This window comes from Desmodus rotundus, chromosome 5 (assembly GCF_022682495.2).
Source record: "Desmodus rotundus isolate HL8 chromosome 5, HLdesRot8A.1, whole genome shotgun sequence".
NCBI classification, from domain to species: domain Eukaryota; kingdom Metazoa; phylum Chordata; class Mammalia; order Chiroptera; family Phyllostomidae; genus Desmodus; species Desmodus rotundus.
In genome coordinates this window covers 133,249,127-133,258,413 of record NC_071391.1, presented here as the reverse complement: position 1 = coordinate 133,258,413, position 9,287 = coordinate 133,249,127, and the positions used below count along the sequence as shown (strand labels likewise).

The window sequence follows — 9,287 nt, the reverse complement described above, 5'->3', positions numbered from 1 at the left end:
TTACAGCAGCAGGTATTTGAGTGAGAGATTCCTTTGCAGGCTTCTATTTTCTGAATCTGTTGGAAGTAGCTTTCCCGTCCTGATCCACATACATTTATGGACTTTGCTGTTTAAGTTACCTGGACTTTTCCATCTGCAACACATTAATTAGGTGAGTATAAAAAGGAAGTGTTCCTGACTGATGTGGCTCAGTCGACTGAGTGCCAGCCTGAGAACCAAAGGGTCGCTGGTCTGATTCCCAGTCAGGGCACAGGCCTGGGTTGCAGGCCAGGTTCCCAGTAGGAGGTGCTCAAGAGGCAACCACACACTGATGTTTCTCTCCTCTTTCTCCCTCCCTTCTTCTCTCTCTAAAAATAAATTTTAAAAAATATTTTTAAAAAAGGAAGTATTATATAACTGCTACCAATTTGATGCCATCTAGTTAGAAGGTTAAAAATGTGCAGCTCATTGTAACAGGTAGATAACTAGCAATCCCAGGCATTATAGATAACCCAGAAAATCACATTAGCATTATTAAACTTCATTATAAACTGAGTATTACAGATGATAGTAAAAGCTAGTGAAGCCAGTTATAAATTGTAGAAAAATTTTAATAGGGAAGAATTAACAGTTTGAAAATAAAAAGGTTGCCTTAACAATTTTTTTAACTTTTTAAAATTTAATCTTTATTGTATTTTCCCATTACTCTTTAATCCCCTTAGATTCCCCTCCCCCCAGCAATCACCACACTGTTGTCCAAGTCCAGGAGTCCTTTCTCGTCCTTGCTTAATCCCTCCACTCCCTAACATGCCCCCACTAGCTGTCACCCTACTCTCCATCTATGCATCTGCCTTAACAATTTTATAGTTTCCAAGGCACATTAATTTCTTTTTTAAAAAGTCAAATACAAATAACTGGAGGAAAGAGAGATTAAGCTTATAAAATTCTATTCTTTTCCCAAAGTGAAGGCCTGGATAAGAAGCTCATGATTAACATTTTTAATAAAGATTTTACTTATTTATTTTTAGAGAGAGAGAAACATCAACATGTGGTTGCCTTTCACATGCCGCCGCCTGGGGACCTGGTCTGCAACCCAGGCAAGTGCCCAGACTGGGAATCAAACTGGTGACCCTTTGGTTCGCAGGCCTGCACTCACTCTACTGAGCTACACCAGCCAGGACTCATGATTAATTTAATGCCCATTATAACTCAGAAAATCTATGATAATAAATTGAATTTTATTTGGGCTCTGGTTTTTGTTCTTTATTAACACTTTATTGGACCAGGTTATATTTTAAAATTTAGCTCTTTAATATACAAATATAATTTAATTGTTTTACTTTTCAAAGAATAAAAACAATTTATTTTTTTAATAATTAGAATTGCACAGGAGTGGTTAAAGAGGAACATTCATGCACAGAATTTACAAAGAGGAAATTTACTGCAACATGACTTATAATAAGGGAAATCTGAAGGAAGCAAAATCTAATGCCAAATAATATGACATATTTAAATATATGTTGGCATGAGATTATTAATATATTGGGATCATTCTAAAAGTTACCCAGAAATGTCCAAAACACTTATTGACATAATAAATTGTTCATATGTAACATTACATTTTTAAAAGCTTTCTTAAAACTACACATATACATATGAATATATGTATACACATGTGCACACACATATACATTTGGTATATATGTAATGCTGAGGGATAAAAAGGGGCAGATAAATTTTAAACATGCATGTGTGTATTCCACAGGAGGATTCTTGCCCCCTCTGAGCTCCCTGAGCTCTCTGATCTCTGTGTTGCAGGTTAGACTCTTCTCAGGGAAGCAGAATTTCAGGCAGATTTGAAAGTGTGGGATGATTATTAGGGCCAAAAGAGACATGTGTTAACAATGTAGGCCCTATGGCTTCAGCCAGCACTATAGGGAGCCGTGGAGCTGAAATGATCCATCAGAAATGTCTTGCATTGGGCCAAAATGACTAAACCTTTATGCTTCTGATTCCAATAGTTACTGGTTTGGCCTCCTCTTAGAAGGGCATCAACTTGGGTAAGACAGCTCTTCTGGAGCTGAGGTTGTTTCAGAAGAGACTGCCAGCACTCACAGCTACCAGGGCAATGAGTGCTTCCTTGAAGGAGCATCTGGGATCACATCTCCTTCTCCACTACTCTCTATAATTTGAACCTAAGTAACTATATATTTACTACACATTACTATTATATTATTACACGGAGTGGATAGCATGGATAAAATCAAATCACACTTATATCCAAAAATCCAATTCCTTATCTACCCAGGGTTTTTTTTAGCGTGTTTTCTGTAAGAAAAATGCCAATAACTATGTTACTTGTAAGAAAGTCTCTGCTATAGCAAATATATGTCATTACTCATTTAGGGAAAATATGTTGTGGAAGACGAGATATGGAAAGCTGTCTGTTACAGGGAGAATATGTTACCAGGAAGGCATTTCCCCAAAGCAAAGTAAAACTTCTCTCCCACTGTAAACTTACTTGCTACTGAACAACCATCCTGTCTATAAAGGGACTAGGGAGTCTTGAGACATTATTGACAGAATCTTAAAATTATTGTTTTATTATTTTAAACTTTTCAGTAACATATACACATGTTTTATAATCTTAGATCAAAAAGCAAACCGACGATATTCACTGTATGCCAAACTAAGGATCTGCTGGCTACCCAAAGGTCAGTTCAGCTGTCTAGGTCATTAGTTAGTAAAGAGTGAGCAAACAAATAGTAATCATGTAGGCCCATTGTCTATTTTACCATGGTACCTCAGTCTGAAATAAGAGTAATGTGTGGTCTCTTTTTTTTTTTTAAATCAGCAAATGCCTGTTGTCCACATGGAATACATACACACATTCACACACCAACAAGAAAGAAATAATATCGATGGGCTCCATAGAAGTACACAAATAGAACAGTTTGGGAGACTTCCAAACAAGAAATTAGGAAACCTCTAATGTGGAATACATACTTTAAAGCTATAAATTCTGAGTACTAGTTTAACAGATAGCGTATTTAATGTAGTGAAAGAAAAGTTTCCTCTTAATCTCAGGGTTAGTGTCATACCATAAAAGGAAATTCACTATTTAAAAAAACAGTGAAAAATTTAAGAAAAACAATAAGGAATCATTCCTAGGCTAAACTAATGATTCTTTTATTTATATATTTTGTGTAATCATACCAAATTTTTGGTGAATGGGACTGTAATAGCAAACATTGAAGCACAAATATTATAGATTCATCAGCACTCTATCAAGCATATTTTTCCTCTTCTACTTAAAAAGATAAGTTCTAATTATGTGTTTAAAAGTGTTTTGTTTTTTTTTGTTTTCCTGCAAAAAGCTTTATTGTTTCCATTTGGTCCAGTGCATGGAAGCGGGCTCCAGGTGGTTAAAAGGATGCCCCGTGGTTGCAGGGAGAGGATCAGGCTAAAGCCAGACACCAGGGCAGTGCAGAGGGGCCCCTCAAAGGCCTCTGGACTCCAAAGGCTCCTAGTGGTGCTTGGGGGTGTGGCTTTCGAAGTGATAGTCACCCAGCCCAGCCTGGGGCCTGGCCAACCTGCAAAGTTTGGTCAGGTGTCACCCATCTTCTTGATGAGTTTCACCTCTTCATCCAGGAAGTGGTTCTCCAGGAAGTCACAGAGATGAGCGTGTGTGCAGGCAGAACCCAAGGCTGGCAGAACCCAAGGCTGGCAGGTCCAAACGGGCCTGTTTCTAGTTCTTCTCCAGGACCATGGCAGCATCCATGGCATCCTGAATGTCACCCCATTCATCTTGGTAAGGCTTTAGCACCTCTTGGAAGAAGATGTGGCCGCCACTGTGCTGGTCTTGCATCTTTAAGAGACTCCCTCTTCCTCCGCTGCTCTTCTGCACTGTCAACTTGAGGAAGTGGCCCATGCCCTGCAGAGCCACTTCCCAAACGTGGAAATAGAAGCCCAGAGACAGGTAGGTGTAGGAGGCCCATAGATGCAAGGTGAGGAGGCAATTGATGGCAGCCTCCACCTTGATGAAATAATTCTGACAAATTTGAGAGCTCATGGTTGTTTGGCAGTAAAGCATTAAGTTTCTGAAGCAGGTGACTGGGAAAGAGGTTGGAAAGTGGGAATTCTGGAAGAAGGGGCATCCCTGGGTCTGTTCCTTCTGTCCAAATATTGTTTGAGCAAGAGACAAATCTGGGGGCTGGTCAAGGGCACTGCCAAAGTGTGTGTGTGTGTGTGTGTGTGTGTGTGTGTTTTCACATTAGTAAACAGTTTCCTAAAATGAGTGGGCACATAAAAGAATATTCAATTTTGCATAACTAGTTAAAAACTATAGAAATAGTTATATTCTCATGTGTAATAATTGATTAGCATCAAAGAGACATACAATTTCTAAGAATCATGGACTCCTTAAAAACTCGGAAAAGGAATAATTGATTTTTGTAGGTGCATTTTATATTTTTCAGCAGGTAAATCACTCAAGATGGCAATATTTTATTAAATTTCAGTCTTAGAAAGAAGTAATATTTTAAAACATGAGACAATGGAAACTTTATTACAAAATGGAAAGATTTATTACATAAAGTGCTAAGGAGATGCAACATAAGTCTGTCTCTTTAATAAAATGCTTCATCCATCATCCAAAATACACAATATTTTACGTTCTTTTATGCAAATACATTTCTTAGGCACTGTCATAACAGTGATAAAAGCGTGGGCATCGAGCAAGGCAGACTTGCCATTTACTGGCGGAGTGATGTGAGCAATGCATTGGGGTTCTCCCAAACCTGATTTTCTCATTGGTCAAAGAGAAATAAGACGTACTCGTCCATGCAGGGTGGTTGCCTATAAAACATGTACCATCTCATCTGGTCTTTTCTACTTACTGTTATTTTTATTTGCATTTATATCACATAGAGATGCCAGTCATTTTTGAAGGAATATGCTGTTAATGTAATGAAAAAGTAGGTGTTTATTAGTAGTCACCCAGCTTGCTATATCATTTCCCTATGTGGTATACCCAGTCCTATCACAGCATCTCTTTCTGTATTTTCCATCTGTCTTACTGCTGGACTAACACAGAGCAAAGTAACTACAAATGCTTTGGAGTTTTTTCCTTCTATGATTTATTTCAAAGAGGAGTTAACTGTACCCGAGAGAGTACAAATATTTAAAGATACAGAATCTGTACACAGTCTCTGATTATTAATACTAGAATCCAGGAAAGCTCTAAACAATGTTAATACACTTTAAGTTGTACAACTACATGTCTCTAAGAGAATGGATTGATACAGATGAGAAAAGTGAGCTCACATAAATAAAGGGATTTTACCAAGGTCAAAGAGCTTTCAAGGGGCTTAGTTAGACACAAACAAAGGCTGTCTCATATAAACTACCTGCAGAAAAGCTGCTTACAAAATCATACATGTAGGAGTATTATAAATAAGATAAAATTCCCAGCTGCTCACAATAATTTGACAATTTAAATTTGTCAGAATGTTGAATAATGTGTGTATGTGATTCATTGTTTTGGAGCTGCCTCACACTAGAGAACAGAAAGAATCGTCACTCACTACGCTGTCAGTCCTTGGCATTCCACTGCAATTTCTCACTCTGAGGGCTTATAAATTTCCTATGCTGTTTTGTGTGGTTGAAAACAAATTAATATATCAATTATTTGATAAGACCTGAAATAATAAAAATTGACTTTAACTAGATATCAGGATAATTATTTTATTATTATGAACCTATGTTCCCTATTATTTATAGGATCTTTGATAACTATGCTTTGGGACCAGCTAATAGTAAAATACTGTATCTTATAATATGAGATGATCAAATTTAGTTCTGTTTAAAAATCCTTCTATATATAAAGTCATGCTTTTTAATAAATTGCTCTGTTAAGAAGTCAATATTTATAGAATATCCTTACAAATGGCTGTGCTAACACATTTGAGGAAGAAAGAACAAACTGCGTATTGCTAAATTTGTGTGGCATTCCATTTTCTTGTTCTGTGAATGACCATGTGAACAAAATAGATTTGATATCACCTGAGTATGACTTTTTAAATTGCAAATAAATAAATAACCCCTAGAGTCTGCCAACATTCATATACCTAAATTATTGAATGTTTTGAGTGCCAATCAATAACACTAAAATTCCCACTTCAGTCTATTTTTTCCCTAAATTTCAATCCAATTTGTCATAATGTAAAGGGTACAGAGATTTTATTTGTTTGTATGAAGACTATCCAGTGTAATATTTCACATTAAGATTTTGAATAGGATACTTTATGTCCCCTGGCTGGCATAGCTCAGTGGATTGAACATGGGCTTGCAAATCAAAGGGTCACTGGTTTGATTCCCATTCAGGGCACACGCCTGGGTTGCAGGCCAGGTCCCCAGTTGGGGAGGGTGATGTTTCTATCCCTCTCTTTCTCCTTCCCTTCCTCTCTCTCTAAAAATAATAATAATAATAATAACAAAACTTTAAAAAAGGTACTTTGTGCCTTGTTAGTTCTAGAACTAACTCCGTGAAATGTGGTACAATGGCTCAACATCTCGTTGACCGCATGCCCAGACCCAGAATTTCTAAGATGTTTGACCTTCATTTTGATAGAAGAGTAGCATGAAATAGAAGTCCTCACTTCACCAGATGTTGACCCAAGCTTTATAAAATTAGGCTCTCAATTATTCTCAGATTTAACTTTTTTGCAACAGCCCCTCCCTGCTTCCTACCCCATCTACACACAGATGGGAACATAAAGGTAATTTCTCCTATGTGGGTAAGTACTAAGAGGGGAATTTAGAATCTGAGAAATTCATAGAATTTAGACTCTTAAAATACATGAGTGTGCTGGGATTAACTTAAAAAAAAAGATATCTGCTTTTTTTTTTTGTTTTGAATTGTTGACACTATTATAGATGTGGGTCCTCTCCTTAAGGAGCTTATCAGTTAGTGGGGTGTAAGGTCACAGATTATTATAGGTACAAAAAGTGCTCGGAAAGTTCCAAGAAAAGAAAGGTGTCTGCTGAGGGGACCAAGAAAGGCAGCTTAAAGGAAATACCCAAAGGTGAGGTAGGATGTTGACAGAGGGAGACAGTAGTAATGGGACAGAATGTTCCAAGTACACAGGATGGAGAGGTAGGGGAGTTCAGGCTGAGGAAGCAATAGCTGGAATAGAATATATATGGAGGAGACAGTGAGTTTAGGCTAAAAAAATAGGGTGAAGCTAGAGCCAAGGACCTTAGATAGCAAGTTAAGAAGTTTATGATTAATGGGTAAGCCACTAGTTCTCCAGTTCCTGTGCAGGAAAATGATATGTCTGAGCTTTGTTTTACAAAGGCTAGCCTGTGAGGAGGATAGAGTAGAGGGAAAAGAAGTTGAGGGGAGGAATTATTATGGAACTTTGTTACTTGAGTTATGAAGTTATTATAGGTTAACCAAGAATGGATGTTTTTTGCTAAAGCAAAAGAGTAAAATTTTAAGATGCAATAAACCCTTAACTAATTAACTAATTCATAAATTTCAGTGAGTTACTATTTATCTAGTGCCTACTTTGGCCAGATACTGCTGCCATTTGGTGTTGGGGAGACGTAAGAACAAGAAAGGCGAGCCTTTCCCTCAGAGAGCTTACAGTCTGAAAAGGATTGAACTTTCTTAATAGTAACCTGGCAAAAGAACCTGATGCCATTATTAAAAATAATTGTTAGCAATGTATTTTTCCCAGCAAACCTACCCAGAATCCACTGTTGAGAACCAATTCATGCCTTCCTGTATCCATTTGTGTAATAACAAGTCCCTGGGGAATCAAAATCTCTAACAGTTTCCTATTGCTATAGTAACAAATTATAACAAAATGAGTAACCTAAATACACATATTATCTTACACATTATTTGAAGTTCAAAACTACAAAAGCAGTCTCACCGGGCTAAAGTTGAGGTGTTGGCAGTGTTGATTTCTTCTTCTTTCCTTTTGGCCTTTTCCAGCTCGCAGAGGCTGTCAACTTTCCTTGGTGTGTAGTAACACTCTCACCTCTGGATTTTTAGCCACATCTCTCCTCTCTGTTTCTTTTAGTCCAAGCACGCAGCATTTCTGCTGGTATTAGATTCTCAAGAATCTTAATGGTCTCCCTCATATATCATGGGAATTTATTCCATTAGACAAAGGCTCATCCACTGATCTTTCTGCATGATTCTATCACTACTCACTTATTGCTGAGATGACTGAGGGAAATCATGATGCATGTGCCTAATCTACTGAAAAAGCCTTCTGTGTGATTAAGTACTCTCATCTTTTGAGCCCTGCGGCACTAACAAAAGGTTGTCTAGCCACACCCTTGGCTTTCTTTCCAGAGCATGCTTTCCTGACAATGAATCCCTAATACTAGTATTGTGCAGCCAGGCCCCCCTACCAAAGAGGGGATTTGAAATGGAGTCCAGAACTTGGGGTGCCCAGGAAAAACAGAAATATAGGATATCCCCAACCCCACAAGTCTGGACTGTGGGGTGGGACATATGGAGCAGGGCCATTGAGAGTTATTTTGCATATCAATAACAGCAAGATAGCTTCATACCTGATATGCAAAAATGGTTATTTTTGCATACAACAAGTCTAGCTAGGGAGATGGGTGTGACTTTGACTCATGAGGTAACTAGGAAGCAACTCCCCTTACAGAGCCTGCATGAGAGCTTGAGATGGTTTGCTCCATGCCACAGGGCCACGCCTTCCCGGACTAACAATGATGGCCCAGAAAAGCAGAAACTGTGGGAGTGCTGGCAGGTGTAGCTGATAGTGGGAGGAGTCAGAAATGGGGTTGCAGAGGAAGAATCGCACCAGGATTTAAATCTAGGCATAGCAGCCATTTCTTCGCTAACCACATGGTTTGGGGAGCAGAGAGGGGGTTCCCTTGAGCACATGGCTTAAGAAATAAGAAAGCAAGATGTAGCAGCCATGCAGAGCTCTCTCTGAGTGGTTTGAAAGAGAGACAATGCGAGAGGACAATGCGAGACCATGAGGGAAGGAAAGGGGTAAAAGGACTCTTGCTGGTGGGCCATGAGAAGGTGCCATGTGGTTTTGGATTAAAAACTGGAGATCACAGCGATGGTGACACAGTTGATAGTGCTGGGAACTGTGGGAGACCTGCCAACCGAGCACAGATTACTGGCAGGAACTGGAAATCTAGCTGAGCTATGGGCTTCTATTTCTTTTTCCTGGGATACAATAACCCTGAGACTGGCCTGGTTGGGCAAAGAGGGCAAGGAAGGACTGTGTGTGTTTGTAGGTATTTTAAGG

The 9,287-nt window shown here is 38.6% G+C and overlaps 1 pseudogene; it reads right to left on the bottom strand.

Annotated features, from left to right (window-relative positions):
- Positions 1-3,505: 3,505 nt before the first annotated feature.
- On the bottom strand, positions 3,506-4,051 carry LOC112298077 (ferritin light chain pseudogene; annotated as a pseudogene).
- Positions 4,052-9,287: the final 5,236 nt, after the last annotated feature.